Genomic DNA, 25,849 nt, shown 5'->3' on the forward strand with positions numbered 1-25,849 from the left:
CAATACTGAAAACATACATTTAATCCGGCATGATTTCTAAATATACGATTTATTTAAAATAAATCAACATTCAAGAGGTTATCTCATTTGCATTTTACATTAAAGAAATATTATATAACGTGGATTTATATAATTTATTTTTAATTTAATTTACATTTAATCTATTTTAAATTATTAGTATAACCAACATCACCTGCGTTTAAAAACGGAAGCAAGTTTTCATCTAAGCTTTGAGTTATTTCCCTTTACGCTATGAGATTTTATTTTTCTGTTCGCATTTCATAGACGAAGATGACTATGTTTTATGCTTCCAAAAATCACAAATATGATCAGCTTTCAGGAAAATCGTCACAACTTATGATATTTAATGTATCTTAAATAGTATGTGACCCCCCCGCCCAGCAATATGTTTTTTTTTACCTGGAAATACCTGTATGTATAACTATTATATATATATATATATATATATATATATATATATATATATATATATATATATATATATATATGAAAGTACTAAACTTATATAAAGATTTAAATAAAATATGCGGAAATTTGTAGAGGGCTCTTCCAGCTATCATCTCTTCAGGAGAAAGTCGATAACAAGGGAAACAATATTATTGATGAATTAAAGAGGAATGTTTATTATATATATATATATATGTATATATATATATATATATATATATATATATATATGAAAGTAAAAACTTATATAAAGATTTAAATAAAATATGCGGAAATTTGTAGAGGGCTCTTCCAGCTATCATCTTTTCAGGAGAAAGTCGATAACAAGGGAAACAATATTATTGATGAATTAAAGAGGAATGTTATATATATATATATATATATATATATATATATATATATATATATATATATATATATGAAAGTACAAAACTTATATAAAGATTTAAATAAAATATGCGGAAATTTGTAGAGGGCTCTTCCAGCTATCATCTCTTCAGGAGAAAGTCGATAACAAGAGAAACAATATTATTGACGAATTAAAGAGGAATTCAGAAGTGCCAAGAATTGAAGAAAGAAAATAAACGATTTAAATAGATTTTAATCTGTGTATACGACGTTTAAAACAGATAAAAATTGACACAACGAGGGACAAAAAACACGAGAGAAAAGATATAACGTTTTTGTCGTCTCCTTTTACCGGCATAAAGGTTTTCGAGCCGAAATAAAGTATTTTGGTTTTTGGAGTTTGATCTATGTAACACCTCGAACCGCTCTATTTTATACACAGCATGGATTATTAACCAGATGCTGACCAATAGCAAAGTCCAAGGCTGCAGAAGAAGGGAGACTACCAGATCATACCCCACCCCTATTTAGTCTAAGATGGAATGTGCTAGTTTATACGAGTTAACGAATGCTAAAATGTTCGCCCGACATATCCTTGCGAAAAGAAGAAATATCAGGTCTCGTAAGCGTACCGCACGCAAGGAAACAGAGTAGAAGCAACTAGAAAGACTTCTAACAATCTGTTTAAAAAATTTAGTACTTTTATCCTCTATGCACGGTAGTTTTGAATAAACCGGTCACTACACAGGCCCGGACATTTTAGGGGATTTAAAATCATCAGCCTTTTTGTCAATGCAATTATCAATAAGGTCTAATGGATAATCTTTATTTGTAAATATTTCCCTGATTTTATCAAGTTCGGAGTCTAGTATGTTAGATGAACATATCATGAGGGCTCTACGTAGCCGTGTATTAATTAGGTGGACCTTACGTGATTTAGGTACAAAAGAAGACCAGGTCACATACAAGCCAGTATTTCGGCTTCCTATAAATGGTAATGAGGAAGCCCCCTCTTGAACGTTCAACAAGAACATCCAAGAAGGGAGGAAGGTTATTCTTCTCACTTTCCATAGTGAACTTTAGAGTTCAACCTATTGAAAAATGCTGACGCTCCATCTTGCGATGAAAACATAGCAAAAGTGTCATCAACATATCTAAAATATGTAGTGGGTATCGTTCCAGAATTAAACAGAACAGATTCGTAATAAGCGACAAAGATATCAGTTAAAGTTGGGGCCAACGGACTCCCCATTGAAACTACGTAGGCCTGACAGTACATAATATCAGCGAAACCAAACTCCACGGATTTAGTACACATTACAATAAATTCAGTAAATATTTCTTTCGCTCCAACGCTCCAACATGTAAAAGTCTATTTTAGACTGACAACAGCCGCCAGTATAACCTACGTAGATTTTTTTCTCTCCATGAAGGGCTGACCGTTTGGGACTAATACATCGAAATATGTGAAAATAAAACACAAAAATTATTTTAATCTCTTAATAATAAATATTTTTAAAATATTTTTGTTTTTCTAAAATTTCAAATTTACTCCAAAAATATTGTTTTTGAAAATGTGACTAAACTTCTAATTAATATTTTTAGATATTTTAATTTCATGTTTTTCTTTTTCGTTTTTTAAATAAGCTATCAGATTTTATCTTTAGTTTCACTAGGTGTCAGCCTTCAATTTTGTCCGTGTATACGATCGACTAATGACAAGTTCTATATGCAGCAAGGCAATTTATCTGTTTAGCTTTAGTGCTAAATGGGAAAATTGTGTTAAGTCAATTAGCACCAAAATTAGAAAAATGAGAAAACGAGAAGTCGTTAGGTAACATCTTAGAACTAATCAAGGGAGGGTCGTCTTTAGGTTAGGGTTTCCCCATTTATATAACTACGTTTGTTAATATAGTTTTTAAATAAAATACATTATATAAGCTTTCATAAAACCTACGATCGCAAACAATTGTTTTAAGCGATTTCTGATACATGCAACATATATATATATATATATATATATATATATATATATATATATATATATATATATATATATATATAAAAAATAAAGTGTGTATATACGAGGGTCATTCCAAAAATAATGTTTCGTTTTTATTTTTTACTCAGAAAGTTAAAGAGCTGCGAAACCAGCAGTGGTACCATTAAAATGAGCGACTTTTGTGCTCCAAAATTAATTTTTCTATATACAGGGCCTGCTTTCTTAGTGTCTCACACCGTCAATATCTGCTACAAAGAGATAACACTTCAAGATTATGAATGCATAAGTTCAGTCACCATAACTATACAATTTGCAAACTCAACTGATTCATTCGGTCGGAATAAAAATAGGAGGCATTACTTTTGGAACGTCTCTGGTATATAATGTTTTTTTTTTTCTTTTAAATATTATGGACCGATTATTATACATTATATAGTCTCGGTAAAACGGTTAGCACCATAGGTAAATTACTTTTTTTAGTAAATTTAACTAATTATGGAATGAGAACACTACTAAAAAACGTTTTTAATTTCTAATGAACAGTTAATTATTAATTATTGAATATGCAGTCTAAATTATACGGTGAATAATATATATATATATATATATATATATATATATATATATATATATATATATATATATTAGTTTTTGCATAAGCAGTAATATGTTGCTACACAGTCATGAAAATGTTTCGGCCAGCTAGTTATTCGTAACTAGAGACCACTTCAGGCAATACAGCTAATACGAAAGCAAAGTTTACAATTTGTAACTGCTGTATCGCCTGAAGAGGCCTCTTGTTTCTCGTAAGTAGCTGACCGAAACATGCACATGACTGTGTAGCAATATATTACTTCTTATGTAAAAATATAAAGTAAAGTATAACTTGCCGTTAAATTTTATTGACTTTACCCCTGGAAAATATTAACCCCGGATTATATATATATATATATATATATATATATATATATATATATATATATATATATATATATATATATATATATATATATATATATTCTTTGTATTTACTTTCTTTGTACAATATATTCTTTCTACCGTACCCTGTTGTTCGCGTCTGTCTTTAGGAGTTTTCTTTAGAGCCACATCAATAACATTTTTAAAAATAAATTCTTACATTTAGGAGAGCATATATATATATTTTTTAGTTTTGGTGTTGTTGTTAAACGACCATTATAAATGCTAAAGTATATATTCCCGGCAAAATCTCTATAAAATGATATAGCAAAATCGGCAGTATTTAAAACGGGTAAAAACATTAGAACTTTTCGTTAGAACCCTTGTTACGATAGGTATGAACCGGAAGTGTAATGAAACTTCCGGTTCCTCAAAACTCCCTCAATATATCAACCGCTGGTCACTTATTTACTAACGATAATGTGAAACTGTGGGATTTCTGGTGACTTAAATCAGGCAATTAGGAATATTCTCTTTCAATTTAGGTAACATGTAATTTAATTATTTAGTGTGTATTATCTTTTAATAATGTTGATTATTATTTGTATGGAGGATTACTCCAAATATCTTTCTTTTTACATAGGAGTTACCACTTATCAAGACCCAGGCGCCACTCGAGGACAAGGTTTAAATAGTTAACCGTTGTCAATGGGACACTATTATAGTAATCGTTAGAAGTGTAAATTTGGTAAAATTGGATTACTTAAGAGGAACGGCTCATCGAGAACTTGTTTATGTTGGACTTGAAGACGACCATATTGTAGTCAGCTGGAAAGCTGGCAAATGGAAAGCAGTACCACAGGTGTACAGTTTTAAGAAAGAAGCTTTATTCATGGAATCTACGTTTAGGATTAGGCACAAATAAAGAGTGGGGAAATTATTTATAGTGGTTTCAGCTAGATGAGTTTTTCTCGTGAAAGTTTAGCTAGGTGGGACCACAGATTGGAGCTCAGAAAAGCACTTGCCATGAAAATAATGATAAAGTAGAGACAGGCTCGCAACGTCTCTTCTGTGAGAAAGAGGTTGCAGAGAAGAGAAAAGGCCATCCCCTACAAGGATACGAAGTCTATTTTGAACTCTGTCAAGGCAGGATAAGTCTTTCTAGCAGCTCCTGCCCAAGTGTGACAACAATACTCCATCCTTGGACATTACCTGGCTCTTATGTAGGTAGAGAATTGCATCAGCAGTGAAATATCTTCTGGATAGAGAGAAGGATCCCGCCATTTTTCCAGCGATCTTGGCAACGGATTTGATGTACGTGTTCCATCTCGAATCAGGAGTAAAGGTCAGATCCAGAAGCTTGCCAAAACATGGAGCCTCCCCAAAACGAGAGCCATTCCTTTCAATTGATGCCAGATGAGGATCAGAGCATTGATGATATAAAGATAGAAACTTGGTTTTAGATGCATTAAAAGTAACCAGTCACTTCTTTCCCTATACTGTAGCACGTGCTCAAAATCAGAGGAGAAAAAAATCAGATGAAACTTCGTTGTTTACGGCCTTTGATGTCTGCCATAGATGGTAGTGACGTCAGCATAAATGTCTACGAATGATTTAAAGATGTGATTTAGAAGATCATTGATGTAGATCATGGAGGGGAGAATCATTTAATAAAAGAATGAGCCCTTAATAATTTTAACTAGTTTTATCGCTGTTTTATTTTGATTAAGTTCAATTCATGGAGTCTAAAGGGATCACTATTTCTCGGGTTAAACTTTCATATAACGTTTTCTATTGTATCTATATTTTATATATTTATACTAATCTAAATTTATTCAGTGTATAATTTAATGGACACACGACAAAGTCGCTTAGTTCATACACTAGAATATATATGCAAACTCTTTGAATTAGAACCCAATGAGAAATGGTATGAGCATAAACCAGAAGTGGTACGGGAAACCGACAATATTCAACTTCTTTGAGACATGCGCATACAAACTGATAATATCCTTGAACAACCCAAATCTGACATGATTTTTCTAAACAAAAAGAAGAGAATTTGCTCAATTATTGACATAGCCTGCTCTTTTAGATACCATAATGCAAGCGGAAGAATATGAAAAAATAAATATCAAGATCTCAAATAGAAATTAGTTAGACTATGGAAAGGTAAAGAAGTCAATGTTATTCCCATTGGAATTGAAACGCTTGAGACAGAAACGAAAAGCTATCATAAACTGCTCTATCAGACCGAGGAGGCAATTTCTTTTCTAATTTTGCAAAAGGTATAGCTTGATTGTCTATACTTGAGGAATTGGTCTGATATTCAAGAAAAAATGAATTAAATGCATCCAAAAAGAGAATCTACTATAAAATACTACTACTACTACTACTACTACTACTACTACTACTACTACTACTACTACTACTATTACTGATAATACTACTAATGCTGGGAGCACCAAGGACCTCTTCAAAAATCAGGAGAAATTGGAATCAAGGGGAAGACTGAAAGTATGCAGCTGACGTTATTGCTGAAAACATCTGAAATCTTATCACACGTCGAAACTGCTTCACATCAACTAGAAACGAGAATCAGCCATATTAAAACTGTAAAAAAAACTAAAAGAAAAAGATAGAAAAGAAACACTACATGAAACAAAGTAACTGAAACCGCAAAATTGTAAGAATAGTGGTGTCGCGTCGATTAACGCCACACAAAATAATCATAAAGACACAAGGCGGATCGAAAGACCGAAGACGACAAACACTAACCATACCTCCACTGAAGACTGGGACTTTTGGGAGGCTTATAATCACCCAAATTCCAGTGAAAGCCAATGGACATTGCTAGTGAGAAATAAATGGTAAGTGACAGTTGCGATAACGCAAAATCATTTGCGAAGGTCACCGAAAGAGGACTGTATTGGAAATATGGGGAAACTTGTCACCAAGGATCCAGGGAACGCTATCAGTTTTTATCAGTTATTATCTGATGATGATCTGTGTGAGAACTCCTAATAAGTACGAACTTGTTGTCACTTAGCTTCCAGAGAACACCACAGGCTGTATTCAATGAGATCTTTGGTGTCCTGTGTGAAAGCTCCTTGTGAGACATTATTATTATTATTATTATTATTATTATTATTATTATTATTATTACTACTACTACTACTACTACTACTACTACTACTACTACTTACCTGGCACATTTGCTGGGAGCAAAGTGTAGTATCTGTTCCGGCAGATGCTGTACTTTGTGACCATTACCCTTGTGGCAATTGGTTGTTGGTACATGTAGGGCCAACCCTATATGTACCATCCCCTTCCTCTCCCCTCCACCTTCACCTCATATAAAAACGACCTTGTGTCATATTTTGCTTACGTGGGGAAGCAAATAAATAAATACCTACTACTACTACTACTACTACTACTACTACTACTACTAATAATAATAATAATAATAATAATAAACAAAAAAAACGAATTCGATTATAAAAATGAATATGAATGACAAAATGAATAACCTTACCGGAAACGTTAGTTTACTGAGACCGAGTTAAATTACGATGGTTCAACATCCTTTTAGCATTAAAAACGTATTAGGTTTTCAAGTTCAACCTCGTTCTCATATTCAGAGCGAATTCATAATATATATGACAACATCTTTTAAGCGCAAATTAGATTATGTACTGAGAATTTACAGGTACACTCGGCACAATCCGGAAATTAATGAGTGCCCATTTTCAAATCTCTACATTTGTCTTTTTCACCTCTACTTATTTACATATTCCTATTTACAATGCCTCTTCACGGGACAGAGTTAGACACCAGGGTCGTTTTTTAACGTCGAGAAAAGGAACAAAAATTAAAAATTGTCTCAGTCGTGAAGGACTTCTCCACTGACAGAGAACAAGAAATTGAAGTGCAGCATCTGAAGAACAGACACTACACTGTGACCGAAAAATACACAATAATGTAAAGCAATAAAATAAAGAATATTTAAAAGTAAAATTTAATCACAAAATAATGATCAGAATGAACTACACAAAAGTTAAGATTGACAACTCATAAGAAAGGGTAAATGTAGAGTATGTGGATCTAAAAACGAAACAGTAAACCACATCATGGGTTATTGCAGCAAGCTAGCCAAAAAGAATATAAAAACAGACATGATTGGCCACGTGTTGCATGGAGAAAAATGCTATGAGCATGATATGATGAGCGTGTACCGTGAGTTTTAACGTCAAGTTTATAACTGATAATCTCAGAGGTAGATAAAATCTGGACCGTAAAGGGGGGGGGTGGAAAATAGGGGACTTCGTTAGTTTGGTGATATTGACAAAAAAACAAATGAGTTCTTGAGTTAGTAAATGCAGAGCAGTTGAGGTAGAATGGTCAGTTGAGATAGAAAGATGAAATAAAACATACGAAAATGTGATGAGAATGAAACCGAGAGAACAAGGAATATATAAAAACTTGACCGAAGATATGTTATTTGGAAGTACACTTCTAAACGCAGTCCAACATTCCACAGTTCGTAACACAGGCGTTAAGGCGCTGATAATGATAATGAGGATGATGATAATGATAATGGTGATGATGATGATTGAGTGACCCAACGAAGATCAAGTAGGATTTATTTATCCCCCCTCCCAACGTTGGAATGAAGTGACGCAAGGATTGGTAAGTAGAATTTGAAAAGCCAGTGCTCTAAAGAAATACCACTCTGGCCTGCAACAAATGTCTACACAGCCCTGTCGACCTTTTTCGGAGCTGCATACATGCCGGCAAAACTGTAAGCTAGGAGGCCGAGTCTAGCTAAGACACGTCTTGTGGTCTCCAGATAGTCAGAGAGCGGTTTTAATACGGTTGATGCCATCTTCAGAATTGTAGCATCAACGGTTTCTAAAAGTCGTCCAACACATGACAGCATGTAAAGCTGATGATGATGATGATGATGACGACGACGACGACGACGACGATAACTGGGTGATCCAACAAGGATCAAGTTAGATACACGCTGGCTAAGCTATTAGCTAAAAGAACGAGGCTAGCTAAGACGCGGCTTGTGGTCTGCGGTAGTGTAGATGGTGGAGGCGATGGAAGACGGTTTCAATACAGGTGATGCCGTCTTTGGAACGGTAATATCTACGGTAAGAAGCCGGGTTGTTTATTATTATTATTATGGTTGAACGGAAGTTTACCGCGATCAAAAAAGAGGAGTCGTTAGGTTAATCGTTGCGATTAAAAGTAATTGGGAAGATCAAACGGATTCATTGCTTGCTCATACAAAGTGATTTCTTCTGTCGAATAACTTGACACAGAAAGACTATATTTAAGTTCATATATATATATATATATATATATATATATATATATATATATATATTATCTGGCCGACCGGCCTTGCCCGGTCGTTCAATACGCTTAAACATGATATTTTAATTTATACAGATTGTGTATGCATAGGTTCAGTCCTCTATTGATTATGATATATTACGATAAATAATTTGCACGGTTTTCTTTACAATATCACGCCAGCTGATATTTGGGCTTGGCGATCTTAAACACAGTCTTTCTTCTCTTCTCTCTATATCTATAAAAGTGAAATTGTTTGTGTTTGTGTGTGTATATTTCTCTACGAAACTACTATGTCAATTTTCAGTCTACAGACTCGTGATTTGACATAAGGGGTATTAAGATTTGGGAATTTGTTTATCGGTTTTTGGCCAAAAATTGGCTGTCAAGGGGTTAAAGTTCAACGAATTGACCTTTGAAAAGTCTACTAAACTCCTCCGCCAATTTTGAGTATAAACACTTGAAATTTTAGATGTAGTTAACTTGGATATAGATCAAACTTTTTAATTTGATTTGAGCTCAAAATAACAAATATTAAGTGGTAAAAATTGGGGTCAAAGTTAAAAAAAATTGACCTCTGGGGTCTCTACCAAATTACTCAGCCAATTTTTGGTTTAAACGTTTGAATTTTTACATAAAATGTATTCTGACACAGGGCAAGTTTTTAATCGATTATTGACCGAAAATTTGTCTGCCAAGGAGTCAAAGTTAAAAAGATTTTGCTTTTGTGGTCCCTAGTAAACTATTCAGTCAATTTTGGGTCTAAACATTTGAAATTTTACATAAAGGTTATTTGGACATGCAGCAAGCTTTTTAATCAGTTTTGGAGCGAAAATTTGGCTGTGAAGTCAAAATTGAAAGAGTTGACCTTTGCAAACTCTACCAAACTCCTTCGCCAATTTTGGGTGGAAACCCTTTAAATGTCAGATGTAGATTACCTGCGTATGATTCAAACTTTTTAATACACACACACACACACATATATATATATATATATATATATATATATATATATATATATATATTAAAAAATTTGAATCATACCCAGGTAATCTACATCTGACATTTATATATATATATATATATATATATATATATATGCAGATAAAGTGCTGAACATTACATAGGGCTCAATCAAATTCGGGCTGAACTGCTAGTATATATAGCGTCTAAAACTAAGAGACAAAATTTTAAAACCTAATATTTGTTAGAAATAACAACTGTGAAAACTGAAATTTTGAGAACTGGTAGTCGTTATCATCCATAATAAAATACTAAAATTTGAATCATTTGCAAAAGATAGAAAAAGAATTATGACAATTATTTATTTATTTTCAATATATATATATATATATATATATATATATATATATATATATATATACGTGTGTGTGTATGTGTTTCTCTCTATTTTTTCATTTTTCTTATCATTTTGTTTAAGCCAGGGATGGGGCATCCTACCAGATGCCAAACATACACCTGCTATTTTAGACACTCCAACCGAGAGATCTTTTTAAGATTCTAACCGTCCCTTTAAGTGCAATTGTTTGAATCTCCTTTGCACTTGGTTTACCTGGTATATTTGTAAGATAGTTTGTAAAATTCTTTTTCATAAGTCCGGTTGCTCCTATAATTACTGGAATGATAGAGATCTTCTTAAGGTTCCAGTTTCTTTTCATGTCATACATAAGACCCTGGTATTTAGTAATCTTTTCCCTCTCAGCTCTGTTTAACCCAGCATCATTTGGGACACTAACTTCCACCAAGGTTGCTTCCTTCTCCTTCTTGTCCCATATTACAATGTCGGGTTTTATAGCTCCGTTTTCTAGGTATGTGGCTGTAGGGATTGCATAGTCATAGTGGATGGTATATGATTTGTTTCCGACTGTTCTTTCGGGTATATGTCCCCATGACTTCTTATGTGTGTGTGTGTGTGCACGCATATGGTGTGTTTGATATCTTTTTCTATTATCAATATCTTTTCCTTTTGAATGTAAGCTTCACATGCAGTTTTTCATTATATGGAAAAGTTTCCATTAAAGAATCCTCATATACTTTTTTCATCGCCTTATGTGTTTGTATTGGCGCCCACAGATGTGGGTGTGTGCTTGTGTGTGTTTGCATATAACACATATACAAGATTTTGTACTTTTTTTTTCGAAACTTAAGTAAAAATAAGCAAATGTGTGTTTCATGTTTTTCTCACACCTATATTTTTGCGTGATTGATGAGTTTCAGTGCGAATCTGATCCCATCTCCTCTCGACGTCGATTAAGGAGGAACATGAAAGGTGCATTTGACCTTGTTTTCGCTTTAATGTTCGGTAATAAGCTAAAAGATCACAGCGAGTCGGAGTTGCAGTCATTAATCAAGAATTTCCTTCGAAGGTTTTGAGCGGCAGATTTTTTAAGTCTTCAGAATATGGAAGAGTTTCGGATTTTTAAAAAATTTATTTTCGTTCGTTGTCGATTCTTGTTTTTTTTTTTACTTTTGTTTTACTTTCTAGTTTTTTAAAAAAATTCTTGCGTTTTCATGTTATTTCGTTCTTTTTTTTTCCCTCTTGTTTCTCTCTTAATTAATTAATTAGTTTTGGTTCATCTTTTTATTCTTTATTTTCGATTTTATCACGGTTTCTTCCCTCTTTTCATTCATCTTTTCTTTCCCTCCATTTTTTTTATAGGTTTTGTTTCCCTTTTCTATGTTTTAAAACATTTTTTACAGGAAATTCTGACACCACACACACACACACACACACACACACACACACACACACACACACACACACACACACACACATATATATATTTTTAATCACCCCTTATCAAGGCCCGGAGGCCACTCGAGGCTAAGGGTTAATGGGTATACATTATTCAATGTAATTATAGCGTAGTAAACATAAGTAGTGCGAATTTTGTAAATTGGATTACTTAGGTGGACGGTTCATCAAGAATTTGTTTATGTTGGACTTGAGGACAATCAGATTGTAGTCAGCTAGAAAGCAGACAATCGGGAGAGTGTTCCACATGCGTGCAGTACTGCAGTTCTAAGAAAAAAGCTTTGTTCATGGAAGTACATTTAGGTTTATGCACAGATAAAGAGTGTGGGAAATTATTGATAATGGTTTGGGCTAGACGAGTGTTTTTCTTGAGGGAGGACCATAAATTGAAGCTCAGCTGAGCGCTTGCCATATATACAGGGTGACCCCCCCCCCAAATGGGCCCCAACTCTAATTAGGCCCCGTTTCTTAGTGTTTTGTCCAAATGAAATGAAACTTTGGTCATAACTAGTTTATTATATTCAAAATATCACATCAAAACACTAGGGTCTTTGGCTTTTTTTTCTCCGTTCTACAGCATATGTTCTAGATGGCCTCTATTTAGCTTTAGTTTTTTGGGGGGTCACCCTGTATATATATATATATATATATATATATATATATATATATATATATATAACTACTTCATTTACTCACATAAATTCAATATACGAAAGTATAGATTTGTGCGTAAACTTTAAGTATTTACTTCAAAAGTGCTCAATACGTAGGTAGAGCTAGTTAGTAATTTATAAAATATATATGGCGATTAAGCTACACTGAATATTCTGCGTTTCACCCACTTATAGGATTCGTCAGAAAAAAAAAGATCTACCTTAAACCACTAACCTAGCTCTAAAACATATCCTTTGTTCGATAAAATGCATGCCCATTGGCTGATAGGAAGGGGCGCGGTGGATACTAGAAAGCTGATTGGCTAACCAGAAATCCTTAACATATATAAAAACAAAAAACAACCACAGAATTCGCGCATAAGCCTGACGAATCCTATAAGTGGATGAAACGCAGAATATTCAGTGTAGCTTAATCGCCATATATATTTTATAAATTACTATATATATATATATATATATATATATATATATTACTATATATATATATATATATATATATATATATATATATATATTAGTGTTGGAATGATTAATCGGAATTGGGATCGGGAGTAGGAAAAGTCGGAAATTTTGGTGGTATCAGAATTGGTATCGAAATCGGAAATATGTGTACCTATTTTTCGATGCCAAAATCGATGCTTGGTTTATCTTTTATTTTATTTGCTTTTATTTGAAACAAAATCTTCCACTGCTGATAATACAATAATGAAATAATAAATATTTATTAATTTTAACCTACCAGTAAAGCTAAAAGCTATAAATCACCTCCACAATTGAATGTTTTACGTTTCGAGAAAATATATGCACATTTAACACGTGTTTTTAGTGTGATCCTGACAAAAAAACAAATTTGGGGGTAATTTTTGTTTTTTGAAAAGGCTGATTACTTGGCTTTCTTTCCCAGACAAGTACTTTTACTAGTTTACCTTTAATTCTCCTCAAATATTCTACTATTTAACTGATAACTTACATTCTGCTTATGTTAAAATAACAAAGTTTAATATTGTTTCTTCTCATAAAATATTTCTAAATATTTGTGGTGTTTAATTCTCTTTTAATTATATATATATATATATATATATATATATATATATAGTAATATATATATATATATATATATATATATATAGATATGAATGGAAATGTATCAAAAAGATTATGAAAAGTATAAAAGCTTATAACTTTTCTTTATTCGTTTTCAATTGGCGATGTGCATGAAATACAAAATAATATTATGAAAAAAAATTAAAAAACTTTTTTTACGAGTACATAATTTTCGACCGATCCTTCAGTCTTCATCGGTGTAGTGAAATATATATGTTTCGGTCAGCTAGATTAAAGAAACTAGAGACCTCTCCAGGCGAACTTGCCTATATGAAAGCACATTTTGCGCAATGTTGTGTTTAAAGCTCTCTGAATGGAGCTAAGATCTCTAGTTTCTAAAAAACTGCTTGGCCGAAACATGCTCATGACTGTGTAGCAATATATTACTGCTTATGTGAAAACAAATAAAAATATACCTTGCTCTAATTCGGTATTGAGCACTCTTGTATAAAGCGCGTTATACTTCACTGGTTTCCTTACCTCTGAACACACACACACACACACACACACACACACACACACACACACACACGCACACAATATATATATATATATTTATGTATACGGGCTTAAAGGCGTACAAGAGAGATAATTAATGAATTTAACGAGGTTATTGAGAGTGCCAATTAAAAAAAGAAAAATATATATTTTATTAATATAATCAAATTTACATGATCACGACACAGGATAGGCTAATGTTCTCGACGACTCGAAAAACCAGGTTACTTTCTAAAGAAATATATATGTTTATATATTTTTCGTATTGATTTTTATCCATATATATATATATATATATATACATGTATATATATATATATATATATATATATATATATATAGTAACCCACATACAGTACTGTTTCGCTGTTTCACACCTCATCAGTGCGGCTATATACATATATTTCTTTAGAAATATATTTCCTTATAGTATATACCAACCCTTATTCAAGAAACTCAATGTAATTACAGAGCAATATAGTGAATAAATGACAAAGTACTATATTCCGAAATTTATGATGTTGACCATCTTAATATTTATTCCTTTATTTCAGTTGACATTTACAATTCTGGACAGTATCTGTTTCGTAGCGCAAAATCAATCACTTAATCATTATATAAATCAGTGAATCTATTGTGACCATAACTCATCAGAATAAATAGCAACAATCAATTCGTCAAAGGATATAAAGTGCGATTTGACATGATTAAAATCCGAAAATTGGAAAAGAAGCTGCAAACACCTTTAATATGTTTCCATTAATTCTATTCCAATATGTGTGATGAGTTAAGGGCATGATAGATTCAGTGATTGATACAATAATTAAGTGATTGATTTTGGCTACGAAACAGATACTGTCGAGAATTGTATATGTCAACTGAATTAAAGGAATAAATTATAAAATGGTCAACATCATGAATTTTGGAATATAGTTTTTGTCATTTATTCGTTATACATATATATATAAATTTGTATATATATATATATATATATATATATATATATATATATATATATATATATATATATATATATATATTTACTAGCAAAAGTACCCGTCGTTGACTGTGTTCAAAAACAGCCTACAGAAAATGGACTCTAATTTATGAAAGTGTGATAGCTTATGAAAAGGAAGGGTTGTAAATTTGGGTTGAATTTGGGGGTATCAAAACCAAAGCAAAATATGATGAAAGTAAAAATAAAATAGATAAACCCCATCATTTATTATACCATACCTGTTCACACTAAAACATTTATCACAATATTCTGTGGATCTATATTAAAAAACCTTGTTAAACTTTGTGACATATTTCCATTCTATGGAGGTTAGGTGCGAACGAACACCCCATAATTTTATTATACCGTATTTCTTCAAACTGAAACATAATTATCAAAGTATACTTACACAGATAAATATGAAAAGTCTTTATTAAAGTTTGTGCCTATTTCCATTCTATGGAGGCCAGGCGCGAACGCAGACCCTATAATTTTATTATACCATCCCTATTTAAGTTAAAACATACTTATCAAAGTATTCTTATGTACATCTATATCAAAAACACTTGTAAACGTTTGTTTTAAATTTAATTTTTTTATTTCCATACTTAATGGACCAGGCGCGAACGCAGACCCCACAATTTTAATGAACCACTGTTCTGCCAGATCAAACATACCCATTTCTGTGTCTCGATACATCTTCTATCATTATATGTAATCAGTTTTTTAAAATAGTCAACCATATAGGGGCCTATTCGTGACCAGAGACACACATTCAGCTTTATATATATATATATATATATATATATATATATATATATATATATATATATATATATATATAACTGTAAATGATTTTACGTTTCGTTACTTGTTCCTTTTACCGCATTATCACCGGGCTATGGATTTCTATGCTCTGGCACAGGAAGCTGTTTCGTCGTGTCATGGTTAGTTTAGTTCTTAGATTTAAAACCCGACTCCAAAGGCTTATGTCAGTGCAAGTGTATACCAGTGTGTGTATGTGTGCGTGTATGTGTTTGTGTACGTGTGCGCGCGCGTGTGTGCGTGATCTCCTGGTAAAAGCGGATCTCCTGGTAAACCGGACCTGGAATATCAAAGTGATATAAACCACCCCTCCCTCACGCACTTCAAAGTGTTGGTGACGAGGAGTACGTCAATCGATATTCGATTGACGCTGTGAATCACACCTTCTCGTAAATAATCGGTCGATTAATCAGGGAAGGTGTGCGATGATGACGAAGACCTGAAAAAAGGACAGGTCAATCAACTGATCGATACGACTAAAAAACCCGCATGCGACATTTGTAATGAGATAGATCGATAAAAATTTAGATAATAATATACATACATACATACATACATACATATATACAGATATATATGTATACATGAGAAGGCTGTAGTAGTTTACTTGAATCAATGTATGTAGTGTGTAAGAAATTGTGTCATCTATAAGGCTATGACAACAGCATATTCTTTCTCTTGTTTTAATTCTCAGGCACATATCCATTGATATCTTATATGTTTTTCATGTAGACTGGTGTGGTTCTCGGTTGATTAATTTTATCTAACTGTGTCGGATATATACTCGAGAGTCAAAACAATGAAAAGAATATGCTTTTGTATATATATATATATATATATATATATATATATATATATATATATATATATATATATATATATAATTCCCTCACTGCTTAGGAAACGAGATTAAATACAAATAATATCAGATCATATTACTACTTACTTTAGCTAAAAGAAAATAATAAAAATAAAGGAATAAAAAAATATAAAATTAATTTATTGCGGACTATTATTCTCATCTTTATGGATTGTTGTTTCGCGGCGTTTCGGCCAACTATTCCTCTGGTCTTCGTCAGGCGGTAACCGCGACGGATATGAACTTCGAATCTCCTAATTGCATGCTCAGCAATTACTGCCATCTGTAGTTGTTGTCGTCTCACCACGTTTTGGCCATGTAAGCCTCTGGCCGGCTTTGGGTAGGGTTGAAACCGCTATCTTCAGACAATGCCTATCTGGAACCGTTAGCCGAAACGTCGTGAAACAACAACTTATAAAAGATGAGAATAATAGTCCGCAATAAATAAATTAATATAAATAATACTCATCTCAATAATGAATTCCAATTAAAATAATATATAAAATATATATATATATATATAACCACAAATCTTACAATTAAAAGCGATAAAAACTCGTGCGTAAAATCTGGCAAGGTGTCCTGTCTCTGCGGGAAAACGCAAGGCTGCAGATTGTGCAGTTATACGTTCGATCCTTGTAGACAAGAAACTTTATACCAAACTCTTTTTTGTTGCGTTGTAAGATACGGCCTGAATCATTGAAAATTTATTTGATTGACTGCAAACCAATGTGGCCATAGCTTTCTTATTGGTAAATCTACATGAAACATGGCGATTAAAATGTATCGGATATATTCAACTTCCTTGCTTTCGCACACAACTTCAGTTTACAATCAACAACGGTATAACCGGACGTATACTAAAAATAATTAGACTCTTCTTAGACGATAGAACCATCCAGGTTGTCATTGATAGACGTACACCAAAGCAGCATAATATTAATGCGGGAGTGCCCCAGGGGTCGATCTTGGACCACTATTATTCCGGATATTCAGTAACGACCTCCCTGATAATATTGTGTTTGGGATGCGTATATTTACTAATGATACAACGCATCACGAGGGATGAACGATGTACAGAAATCTAAGAATAGCAGAATCTTTAGAAAATTACCTCCAAACCGTAGTGGAATGGGGCCATAAGTAAATGGCAACATTTAATGCTTGTAAGACTAAGCTGCTCTCCTTTAATAATTACAAGAAGTCTCTTCGACTGCAGATACCAATGAGAAATAACACCCTACCTGAGTATTTGTCCTTCAAACTCATCGGCTTAATATTCATAGGCAATATGAATTTAAACAAATACATTGAGGACATTGCTAAGGCTTCTGCAAAGAACGTGGGTTTCGTCTATCGTGCTAGAAAACACCTCACACCTAAAAGTATCCTGTACATCTACAAAGCTACCATTCGTCCATGCATGGAGTATTGTTGCCACACCTGGGTTGGTGCATCTACCACTAATCTCTCCATCTGGGATATGGTGCAAAAAAGAGTTTCCCATCTAATCAGTCCCACTATTAACTAAGCTTCAACCTCTGCCCCATCGCCGCAATGCTGTGCCTGTTTTACAAATATTTTAATGGAATGTGCTCTGATGAACTCGTTGCGTTATGTCCCCTCGACGTACATACCCCCGACAGACCCACCTGGCAGCAAAATCTCACCCCTTCACTGTTGATTTTCCTAACTACCAGAAAGATTTCTAGTCTAATAGTTTTTTTCCCCTCGAACAGCTAGTTTGAATTCTTTCCTTGTTATATGCTTCCTTGACTGTAATAATATGCAGGAGTTTAAATGTAATGTAAACCAACGTCTTGTTAATCTCTCCTAGGCATGATCCCAAATAATAGCCCCTTACGTCCGAATGGCAATAGGCCTTGCTATGGTGGAAACGTGAGTAAAAAAAAACAGCGTTACTGGGCGTTTCCTTTTCAAAATGATTTTCAGAACACCTGCCGAATTGGTGTGACCCGAGTGTTCAGCATCATTAAATCGTTGTTTCAGACGGAGTAAACTCTAATTAACACCGATGCTATTGCTATGCTTGGAGAGCATTTTTCCCCATCAAAAAATAACTTATTTATCAACCTACAAAATTCACGTTTTGCATTGCTTTAAAAATTCACAACAGCCGCTGAACTTAAATAACTTTAATCTGAATGCTAATAATCCGAATAAGCTCATATGGTTAGATGTGCTGTTTGAATGTTAAAACTTTACAAAAATCATATAGATTTTTTTTTTATTAGTGGTGTCATCGATATGTCAGGACCGGGATTTATTGAGTGATGTTTGTGATATTGCATTTACACGTATATATACATGAAATAGTAATATATATATATATATATATATATATATATATATATATATATAAATCGTGTGTTTGGGTATATGATTAAGTTTGAAAGTACATTTTTTTTATATATAATGTCATATGTTGAGTGTGGGAAGTTCTTTTCTTTTTTTTTGTATATTCCTGTGTGTGCACAGTTAATCAGTAAGTAGGTAGCCTAATCCACATCACCGACATCCCGTACTTTCATTTGAAATCAGCATGAAAGGAGATGCCGGCGAAAGATTTGTTACCATATAAGAAAGGGAAAGAGCCAGGAACGGATACTTAAACGATAAAATCCACGCTATCTTCGTAATTCACACACACACACACACACACACACACACACACACACACACACACACACACACACACACACACAAGTAGATAAGCTCACATAATGCAAGCACTCGCAAATACGCATACGGTGAAACAGATTTGCACATATTCACTATCAAACATACTCAGACACACTTGTGCACATGGGAATATCCATGTGTCTATCTCTCAGAAACATATCTCTCTCTCTTCCCTCTCTGTCTCTATATATGCATATTATATATATATACATACATACATATATATATATATATATTCTTTTTTATTTGTTACTCACGTTCTATCTATCTATCTATCTCACTCTCATTTTTCTCATCTGTCTGTTCCATTCCTTCTCTGTCTCTCATTTTCTCTCTTTTACTATACATGTGTGCGTATGTATATGTATACACACACACATATATATATATATATATATATATATATATATATGTGTATATATATATATGATTGCAACGTCTTGTCAGACGAGTGCCACTCCCCCAGACACTTAAAGTCCATGAGCCCAAAAATGACTTCCATCGCTACAGGACCATTTTAATAGACAAATGCCTGAGAGAGTATCTATGCACAGATGATGTTACAGAGTCTTAGCTTTGTACGACAGCTAAGTCTCTCTCTCGGTTCAAAATGTTGAGATCCAGCAACAAGTAAGAGCAACATAGCCAGCAACAAATTAAACTGCAGACCAGCTTAATGCGGGTACTGGTCTCCCGCTTTATGTTTTTTTTATATCAGAGATTTGCTTCTCCTAGAATGGTTGCCTTCACCACGGCTTACGGGAGCCTTCTCCACCCCCCCCACACACACAAATATACAAATATACACGGTGCTAATTGGCCATTGACCCAGAAAAAGGGTTCATTCGCCCTTTGGAAGGTCTTGTTTTTAATCCTTCAGGGAGACTAGCCGCCCTCCTCACCAAACAAGTCTGGTGGGGGAACCAGTTTAGTCGCATGAGGCAAGTAGTACTCGGTTACATGGCACCAGTAGCATTTGACATAACCTGACATAAAATTATTACGAACTTGCCATGAAATGATAAAAGTCTATATTCCAAATTTCCAGACTTTGACCATCTTACCGTTTATTTAAGTATGTGTTAAATTGCACAATTCTTGACAGCATCTGTTTCATAGAGCAGAATCATTAATATGATTATTATGCCATTTTTTTTTAATTATTTCGCCCTTAACTCATCAGAAGGAAAGTAATCCAACAACTTTAAAAGAAAATTGGCACGATTACAAACTCCCAAAATTGGAAGGGAAGTTGCAATTATTTTAAAAATTAAAAGATGGCGTAATACATGTAAAATTAACTCCAACTTCTCTTCCAAATTTTTGATTTTGAAATCATGTTTATATTCCCTTATTTTCTTTTAAAGTTGATACGCTCTTATTCAACATCTTAAGAATTCGAATATAGTCATTTGTCATTTATGTGTATATTCTCTATAGTTACATCGAGTTTCATAAATTAAATGACTGATACAAATAAAAGGTAAAATATAATTGAATAAGCATGTTTTCCTTTATATATATATATATATATATATATATATATATATATATATATATATATATATATATATATATATATATATATATATATATATATATATATATATATATATATATATATAAAACAAACAAATAACATCTAAGTAAATCGCGATATATCGAAATCGTCGGCGAGATGGACGAGCGGAAAAAGTGTTCAGGCTCGTTATCGTGGGGTCCCAATTTCGAATCCCGGCAGATCCAGCTACTCTGATGAGTCGTAGGTCAAGCAACACGTGTCAGTTGATAAGTATATTTTTAAAACAATATATATACTGCTCCCCATGTGGGGGCACAAGATTGGTTTAAGGGAAAATTATTCCCAACTCACATTTAGGTAAAAATGCACTTTCGTAAATAATTGAATTAATTCCAAACGTATCACAAAAACAAATAACACACACATATATGTATATATATATATATGTATATATATATATATATATATGTATATGTATATGTTTGTGTAATTTAACATAATCTGACCAGCATCCACATGCCTTAGAAAAGTCCATAATGCCACCCAGGTTATTGGCCTTTTTGGAAGCGAAGATGAGAGGATGAAGACATACGAGTTGAATATATACATTTCTTTATTTCATTGACTATTTCCCATGCTGCACCTACACACCATCTAACACACACACGCACAAACACACACACACACACACACACCTTTTTAAGAGGATATTTTGTATTATTATACATACAACGAATAAAACACAAGATTCAGATCATCCGTACACTGAGAGCCAACATTTCCTGGATAATACCCTCTGCTTCAACTTCAACTGTTACTGTCCAAGCATTGTGAAAGAAAGGAATTATCCGTTGCCTAAGACAGCAAGCATACACAATTCATATTAACACCAGTACATATAAAAAGAAGATAGACAAACGAAAAGAAACCCTGCGACAATAACTATTCAGAAAATATGATATCAGCTCTAAGATATCCGTATGAAATATAAAACATTAATTGAAAACACACCAGAATATATTTATTTTATACGAACATCAAAGTTTATCTAATCGATATGACACCAGGAATGTGTTCAAGACCGACTGGATTTCCCGCAAGCATATCTTCAGAATCAAGCATCTCGCAGCAAACATCATGATCAAGAAATGTGTTTATGTTATTGCATGTATGCGGTGAAACCTATACAAAGATTATACATGCTGTTTACTAAAATATGTCTAGAACATTACAATACATGGAATTTTAACGTTATTGCTTAATTATAAAAATGTCGTTAGCTTAGTGATAAAAGCGTCATTAGTTTAATGATAAAAACGTCATTAGTTTAATGATAAAATGTCATTAGTTTAATGAGAAAACGTCATTCGTCATTTGCTTAATGATAAAAACGTCATTAGTTTAATAATAAAAAACGTCATTAGTTTAATGATAAAAACGCAATTAGTTTAATGAGAAAAACGTCATTAGTTTAATGATAAAACGTCATTCGTCATTTGCTTAATGATAAGAACGTCATTTGACTAATGATAAAAACGTCATTTGATTAATGATAAAAACCTCAGTAGTTTAATGATAAAAACGTCATTTGCTTAATGATAAAAACGTCATTAGTTTAATGATAAAAAGGCCATTCGTCATTTGCTTAATCATAAAAAACGTCGTTAGCTTACTTATAAAAAGTTCATTTGCTTAATGATAAAAAATCATTAGCTTAATAACAAAAAACCTTAGTTTAATGATAAAAAACGCCATTTGAATGTATAAAAAAAGCTTAGATCTGTATGAATTAGCATAATACAACTCTTATCCGGCTCGATTCCGTTTATTGGCATTGTTCTTTACCTAGTTCTTCCAATATTCAAAAAAAAAAAATTACATGATGGACGACAAAAACGTGTCTGCCATTTTATTGCCGTCACCCTTTTCCCTTCTATGCGAACTCCTTCTCATAAGCGCAATGTATCAGTCTTTTCTATAAATACTATTATAACATGTGTTCTTCAGAAATGCCTGATTTATTTCCTGCTTCCTTTGGTCCAGCTCGCTTCATTCATTGTCTATCTACTGGTCTCCACCAATTTGCTGTTTTGATACCTTGTTCTAATACATCTTCCAGTATTTTTTTACAAGAACTGCAGACTTGTATAACTCTTTTCTTGTTGACTGTTTTCCCTCTACTTATAATCTTGATCTATCCCTGTCTTTGCAATAATCAGTTTTCATTCTTGTTAGCTGCTTGCATCACTTGGCTTCCCAGCTTGGAGCGATTTACATGTACAAATATGATTCGATGGAACCGACAGGAGGCGAACTTGGCACTCCAGCTCATCAATTCACATCTGCATCTACTCCACCTCAAAAATCTCCCTATGATATGTCAACTGTTTTTATCATCAGCTGTGGCAATTTCCGTATGTGTTCGCTTGGAATATTTTTTCGGGTCGGTCATGATTGGGAATAAACTTGTATTAATGTTCGTATTTGTTTTAACTGATGTTTATTTCTCTTTACTTTTAGATGCGGACAGATTAAATTCCATGGAAATTCCCGAAAAGCTAAATTCCAGATGGAAGAATACACAGGTGAAGAGGAGTGGAAGTCATAGATACTTTTTAAGGGTGTAAAAGAAAAGTAAATTTAGAATTTTACTCTAGAACGTCATTTCGAAGATTAAAAATAATATTAAAAACTATTTTTAGAAATTGTTTAAAAAATTGATGTGGTGTACGGAAGAATGTTCTCGCAGTTCAAGAAGAAATCGGAGTCTGCAGATTATTACTGTTAATATCGAAAACAACATAAGTCAACGATCGCATCATATAAAAGATATAACGAGGATTATTTTACGTATATATTACATCATACTATCATGTTTCGCCGCGTAAAAATGATATACTTCTAGATACGGAAGTACTGCCAATATATATATATATATATATATATATATATATATATATATATATATATATATATGTGTGTGTGTGTGTGTGTGTGTGTGTGCGTGTGTGTTACCATGGGCTCCCCATTGGGACTAGCGTTGGCTAATATCTTTGTGGGTTTTCATGAAGAGGGTCTATTGTCTGGTTTGCATAAACCAAACATTTATTTTCGTTACGTTGACGACACTTTCTGCTTATTTGACAGTGAGACGAATTCGGATGCTTTTTTTGTGTCCCTTAATAACGTTTATCCAGCCGTTAAGTTTACGGTAGACAAGGAAACGAATTCTACTCTTCCGTTTTTGGATGTTTTTGTGTCCCAAGACATCCTCGTGTTTTCTTACTTCTGTTTATTGTAAACCAACTTTTACGGGTCTCTATATGCGTTAGGACTCTTTTTGCCCTATAAATCAAAAATATAAGTTAATCAAAACTTTAGCACATAGGGCCTTGATGATTTGTTCTGAAGTTAATTTGGATGACGAACTCAAATTTATCACTAAGACCCTTTGTAATAATGGTTACCCCTTGGATATTGTTGAAACTACTATCAATAAGAAAGTTTCCAATTTTCATAAACCAAAATTTATAGCTCATAGATGTCCTGTGTACCTACGTCTTCCTTGGCTAGGTAACATCAGTGACCGATTTGCTAAGCAAAGTTCTTTGCGCAACGATGTTATTTTGCATCGAACCCGCGATTGTTTTTTCAACTAGGCCTATGTTGCCGTCTATTCGCAAAGATGTTCTCCCCCCCACCATAATAATTCTAATATTTATTTATTTAAATTTAGTTGCAGTGCGCACTATGTTGAGCGAACATCGTAACGGTTAGATTTTCGTTTGAAACAGCATGTGCCTTCAAAGATTCGTTATGCAAATTTTTCACCCTCGGATGTTCTGAGTAATGCGTATGGTTCTGCGATTTGCGACCATCTTATAAATAACCATGTGTGTGCCACGAATTTCAGTGATGACATGTTTACGATCCTTAGTAAGTCGCACTCTCCCTATCATTTGAAAATTTTAGAGACTCATTTTATTAAGTCTTTGAGACCTTCTCTTTGCAAGCCTGAAACACTTATCACAATATTATGTGGATCTATATTAAAAAAACCTTATTAAACTTTATGACATATTTCCATTCTATGGAAGTCAGGTGCGAACGAACACCCCATAATTTTATTATACCATATTTCTTCAAACAGAAACATAATTATCACAATATACTTACGCAGATAGATATGAAAAGTCTTTTATTAAAGTTTATGCCTATTTCCATTCTATGGAAGCCAGGCGCGAACGCAGACCCCACAATTTTATTATACCATCCCTACTTAAGGTAAAACATACTTATCAAAGTATTCTTATGTACATCTATATCAAAAACACTTGTAAATGTATTTTTTTTAATTTTTAAATATTTTATTTCCATACTTTGTGGACCAGGCGCAAACGCAGACCCCACAATTTTAATGAACCACCATTCTGCCAGATCAAACATACCCATTCCTGTCTCTCGATACATCTATAATTATATGTAATTAGTTTTTTTAAAATAGTTAACTATATAGGAGCCTATTCGTGACCACACACACACACACAGACACACACACACAGACACACACACATTCAGCTTTATATTATAGATAAAGGTTTCTTCAGTCTTGACAGACTATGGATACCCACAGTAAGTATGCCTGCGCGGGAAATTTTTTTTGACAAGGGTTGCGCAATCGCCAACCACACCTCTCCTGAATCAACATGGTTAAATACCAGTGCCAAATGGAGGTTCAGGACGACTGCAAATAATGCTGAGAAAAGCGGAAAGCACATACAGCGCCTAGAA

General features: G+C 33.3%; 1 protein-coding gene and 1 pseudogene across 1 annotated transcript in view; both read right to left on the reverse strand.

The window, feature by feature from the left end:
- LOC145299351 (uncharacterized) overlaps positions 1 to 25,849 on the reverse strand; it is a 348,674-nt gene that overhangs the window by 303,692 nt on the left and 19,133 nt on the right. The gene's annotated exons all lie outside the window — the stretch shown is intronic.
- Positions 25,832 to 25,849, reverse strand: part of LOC145243644 (5S ribosomal RNA) — a 117-nt pseudogene continuing 99 nt past the window's right edge.

Source organism: Euprymna scolopes, chromosome 2 (assembly GCF_053919585.1).
Source record: "Euprymna scolopes isolate OS-2025 chromosome 2, ASM5391958v1, whole genome shotgun sequence".
Classification (NCBI taxonomy): domain Eukaryota; kingdom Metazoa; phylum Mollusca; class Cephalopoda; order Sepiida; family Sepiolidae; genus Euprymna; species Euprymna scolopes.